The sequence below is a fragment of the Astyanax mexicanus genome, unplaced genomic scaffold (assembly GCF_023375975.1).
Source record: "Astyanax mexicanus isolate ESR-SI-001 unplaced genomic scaffold, AstMex3_surface scaffold_74, whole genome shotgun sequence".
Lineage (NCBI taxonomy): Eukaryota > Metazoa > Chordata > Actinopteri > Characiformes > Acestrorhamphidae > Astyanax > Astyanax mexicanus.
In genome coordinates this window covers 32501-37500 of record NW_026040084.1, presented here as the reverse complement: position 1 = coordinate 37500, position 5000 = coordinate 32501, and the positions used below count along the sequence as shown (strand labels likewise).

General features: G+C 55.4%; 2 non-coding genes and 1 pseudogene across 2 annotated transcripts; all 3 read left to right on the top strand.

Annotated features, from left to right (window-relative positions):
* Positions 1-1589: 1589 nt before the first annotated feature.
* On the top strand, positions 1590-3453 carry LOC125798661 (18S ribosomal RNA). The gene has a single exon (XR_007437470.1). It is a non-coding gene; the product is annotated as an 18S ribosomal RNA (ribosomal RNA).
* Positions 3454-3829: 376 nt separating this feature from the next.
* LOC125798669 (5.8S ribosomal RNA) lies at positions 3830-3983 on the top strand. Its single transcript, XR_007437474.1, has one exon. It is a non-coding gene; the product is annotated as a 5.8S ribosomal RNA (ribosomal RNA).
* Positions 3984-4638: 655 nt separating this feature from the next.
* LOC125798665 (28S ribosomal RNA) overlaps positions 4639-5000 on the top strand; it is a 5379-nt pseudogene continuing 5017 nt past the window's right edge.

Sequence of the window (5000 nt, the reverse complement as noted above, 5' to 3'; positions counted from 1 at the left end):
TGAAAAGTCGAAAAAATGACTAAGTCCCACTTGGTCTACCAGTGGTAGGCTCGAAAAGTTGAAAAAATGACTAAGTCCAACTTGGTCTACCAGTGGTAGCTCTGAAAAGTCGAAAAAATGACTAAGTCCAACTTGGTCTACCAGTGGTAGGCTCGAAAAGTTGAAAAAATGACTAAGTCCAACTTGGTCTACCAGTGGTAGCTCTGAAAAGTCGAAAAAATGACTAAGTCCAACTTGGTCTACCAGTGGTAGGCTCGAAAAGTCGAAAAAATGACTAAGTCCAACTTGGTCTACCAGTGGTAGCTCTGAAAAGTCGAAAAAATGACTAAGTCCAACTTGGTCTACCAGTGGTATGCTCGAAAAGTTGAAAAAATGACTAAGTCCAACTTGGTCTACCAGTGGTAGGCTCGAAAAGTTGAAAAAATGACTAAGTCCAACTTGGTCTACCAGTGGTAAGCTCGAAAAGTCGAAAAAATGACTAAGTCCAACTTGGTCTACCAGTGGTAGGCTCGAAAAAGCTGAAAAAATGACTAAGTCCAACTTGGTCTACCAGTGGTAGGCCCGAAAAAGCTGAAAAAATGACTAAGTCCCACTCGGTCTACCAGTGGTAGGTCGAAAAAGTGCGAAATTTTTCTAAGTCCCCACTTTTGGTCTACCATTTCACGCCAAAAACTAGTGAGGGTGGCGAGCTCCAGGATTTCTGACCCCCTTCGCCCGACTCCCTTGCCCGACGAAGGTGCACTCCGGTCGGCCTCGGAGCGAGTTCGCCCGCGCTCTGGAGGATTTTTCGTCGGGGGGTTTTTCAAAGGGGTGCCGTCGGACTGTTGAGGAGAGTGGCAATCTATAGGGGTCCAAGCACTGGAGATGATTCTCCATTCATTTCTAAGCATGGCAGAGCTTAAATAAAGCCCCATTAATAGTTCCAAAGTGGATTTTTGGACACTATAACACGGACCCGATCCTACCCGACCATGAAGCTCCGCAGGTCGGCCTCCGTCCCGCCCCCCGCCCCCCAGGCGGTACGGAGGAAAAACCAAACTTCCAGAGACGGTTCCAGGGGGGGTATCTCTTTTATTATTTTGACCCGATCGAATGGACTACCAAGCCCGCCTGGGTAGGCAACCGCGCGGCCCTCCGTGGCCACTGTGCGCGGTGCGTTCCTACCCGACCCAGCGGGTTAGCCTCCAGGGGGGTCCTCCGTCAGGGGGAGGACCTTTCCGAACCTATCCGAGGGAGTCGTAGACGGCCCGTCTATATCGCAATCTGCCCTAACACGATAACCGGTCGGCCCGGAGCCGTCGGACTCGATGCCTCGGTGGTCCTCGCGGCCCCCGAGCTCCAGCACCCGGCTTCAAAAAGCTCCGGACCCCCGGTTTCGGAACGAGCGTTTCCTTGTTATCCCCGAAGCAAGCGGGAACTCGCGCAGCGGAGTTGCCACACTAATTTCCACTGGGAGCAATGAGGGGTGAGCTCGGACGAGCCTCTCCGCCCGTCCCCCCCTCCCCGGGGGGTTCTTCGGACGGTACGGGGCCGATCCCTCTCCCCTCTAAGAACCAATGGTTTTTTCTGTGACAAAAACCACTCGCAGCAACCTGGTTGATCCTGCCAGTAACATATGCTTGTCTCAAAGATTAAGCCATGCAGGTCTAAGTGCACACGGAAGGTACAGTGAAACTGCGAATGGCTCATTAAATCAGTTATGGTTCCTTTGATCGCTCCACACGTTACTCGGATAACTGTGGTACTTCCAGAGCTAATACATGCAAACGAGCGCTGACCGGTCCTCTCTCGGGGGGGCCGGGATGCGTGCATTTATCAGACCCAAAACCCACCCGGGGGGACCCGCGAGGGTTTCCCCCGGCCCTTTGGTGACTCTAGATAACCTCGGGTCGATCGCGCGCCCACCGCGGCGGCGACGTCTCATTCGAATGTCTGCCCTATCAGCTGTCGATGGTAGCATAGGGGGCTACCATGGTGACCACGGGTAACGGGGAATCAGGGTTCGATTCCGGAGAGGGAGCCTGAGAAATGGCTACCACATCCAAGGAAGGCAGCAGGCGCGCAAATTACCCATTACCGACACGGTGAGGTAGTGACGAAAAATAACGATGCAGGTCTCTTTCGAGGCCCTGTAATCGGAATGAACGTATCCTAAACACATGGGTGAGGACCCATTGGAGGGCAAGTCTGGTGCCAGCAGCCGCGGTAATTCCAGCTCCAATAGCGTATATTAAATTTGCTGCAGTTAAAAAGCTCGTAGTTGGACTTCGGGAGTGGGCTGGCGGTCCGCCGCGAGGCGAGCTACCGCCTGTCCCAGACCCTGCCTCCCGGCGCCCCCCGGATGCCCTTGGTTGGGTGTCCGGTCCTCAGGGGTCCGGAGCGTTTACTTTGAAAAAATCAGAGTGTTCAAAGCGGGCACCAAACTCGCCTGAATGCCTGAGCTAGGAATAATGGAATAGGACTCCGGTTCTATTTTGTGGGTTTCCTGAACCAGGGCCATGATTAAGAGGGACGGCCGGGGGCATTCGTATTGCGCCGCTAGAGGTGAAATTCTTGGACCGGCGCAAGACGGACGAAAGCGAAAGCATTTGCCAAGAATGTTTTCATTAATCAAGAACGAAAGTCGGAGGTTCGAAGACGATCAGATACCGTCGTAGTTCCGACCGTAAACTATGCCGACCCGCGATCCGGCGGCGTTATTCCCATGACCCGCCGGGCAGCGTGCGGGGAAACCAGAGTCTTTGGGTTCCGGGGGGAGTATGGTTGCAAAACTGAAACTTAAAGGAATTGACGGAAGGGCACCACCAGGAGTGGAGCCTGCGGCTTAATTTGACTCAACACGGGGAACCTCACCCGGCCCGGACACGGAAAGGATTGACAGACTGATGGCTCTTTCTCGATTCTGTGGGTGGTGGTGCATGGCCGTTCTTAGTTGGTGGAGTGATTTGTCTGGTTAATTCCGATAACGAACGAGATTCCTTCGTGCTAAATAGTTACGCGGCCCCCCGCGGTCGCGGTTAACTTCTTAGAGGGACCAGTGGCGTATAGCCACGCGAGATGGAGCAATAACAGGTCTGTGATGCCCTTAGATGTCCGGGGCTGCACGCGCGCCACAATGGCCGGGCCAGCGTGTGCCTACCCTACGCCGAGAGGCGCGGGTAATCCGCTTAAACCCGTTCGTGACGGGGATTGGGGATTGCAATTATTCCCCATGAACGAGGAATTCCCAGTAAGTGCGGGTCATCAGCTCGCGCTGATTAAGTCCCTGCCCTTTGTACACACCGCCCGTCGCTACTACCGATTGGATGGTTATGTGAGGTCCTCGGATCGGCCACGCCGGGGCTCCTTCGCGGGGCCTTGGTGCTGTGCTGAAAAGTCGATCGAACTTGATCATCTAGAGGAAGTAAAAGTCGTAACAAGGTTTCCGTAGGTGAACCTGCGGAAGGATCATTACCGGGACTTGGGTTGGTAGTGCCTCCCAGTAGGCGCGACTCCCATTTCCACAAACAAAAAATGTTCAAGCCACGGCCCGACGTTGGGAACTACAGGGATTCCCTTCGGCCTTTTAATGACTTGATCGAAAAAAACGGTGTCCTGAGCAAAAAAACGTGTTTTACGGCCAAAGGGAGACGGGTACCTGGCCCCCGAAGTCCGTCTGCGGGGTTTCTTACTCCGGAGGCGGCTCGGCGGCGCGGTTTGATGACCCCGAGTTCGCTTAGGCGTTCCGGGGCGCCCGTACCCGCGGCTGCCGTAAAACATTATTTCAAACCGTCACTTTTTGTGTCTGTTGGTTACATGGCTTCGAAACAAAAACAACCATAAAGAGTACAACTCTTAGCGGTGGATCACTTGGCTCGTGCGTCGATGAAGAACGCAGCCAGCTGCGAGAACTAATGTGAATTGCAGGACACATTGATCATCGACACTTTGAACGCACATTGCGGCCCCGGGTCAATCCCGGGGCCACGCCTGTCTGAGGGTCGCTATTCCAATCTATCGGACCTTTTCGTTCCGTCTCCCTCTTCCCTCCGGGGAAGAGTTAAGAGACGGTTCGATGGGACCGCGGCTGGAGGTTCGCAGGTGCCCGCACCTTCGTCTTCCTAAAAGCAGACTCGGTCAGGTTCCCTTCTCGTTCGGGACTCGACAAAAGCCGCTCGACGGGCTTGATCGCGGGGGAAAAGACTTTCGTCCACCCCTCTCGCCTTCGTCTCCGTTGCCCAGCGATGGGTCTCGGAGGCCGGCTTTCCACACACCGTCCTCTACCGTTCCTCGTTCCGGCGAGGGGAGAGGTGGCGGCGATCCGTGGAGAGACGTCGTAGCGACGGCTGCCGGTGGGTTTTACCCTCTCTGGCTGCCCGTTATGCGCGCCGTCTCTCCGTCAGCGGATCTCCGTCCTCCCTCTCCTTTTCGTTCGGGCCGAGAGCGCGGCAAAAGAGAGGTTGGTAGGATAGCTCCGGTAGAAGGCGAAGAGGGGGGGCTTAAGTTTTTTTCTTCCCGTTTTCATCCTTCGTCCTCCGGCCGAATCGAACCTCCCCGTCTCGAAAGGGTTCCTCCGAACGGTTTCCAGCCAGACCGCGAGGGGTGGTTCCCGCCCTCCCTCGCGGCGGCGTACGCCTGGCGACGACAGCCCTTCGAGCGCGACCTCAGATCAGACGAGACGACCCGCTGAATTTAAGCATATTACTAAGCGGAGGAAAAGAAACTAACAAGGATTCCCCTAGTAGCGGCGAGCGAAGAGGGAAGAGCCCAGCGCCGAATCCCCCGTCCTTCACGGGCGTCGGGACATGTGGCGTATAGAAGTCCGTATCTCTCGGCGCGGGCCGGGGGGCCTGAGTCCTTCTGATAGAGGCTCAGCCCAGGGACGGTGTGAGGCCGGTAACGGCCCCCGCCGCGCCGAGGTCGCGGTTCTTCTCGGAGTCGGGTTGCTTGGGAATGCAGCCTAAAGAGGGTGGTAAACTCCATCTAAGGCTAAATACTGGCACGAGACCGATAGCGAACAA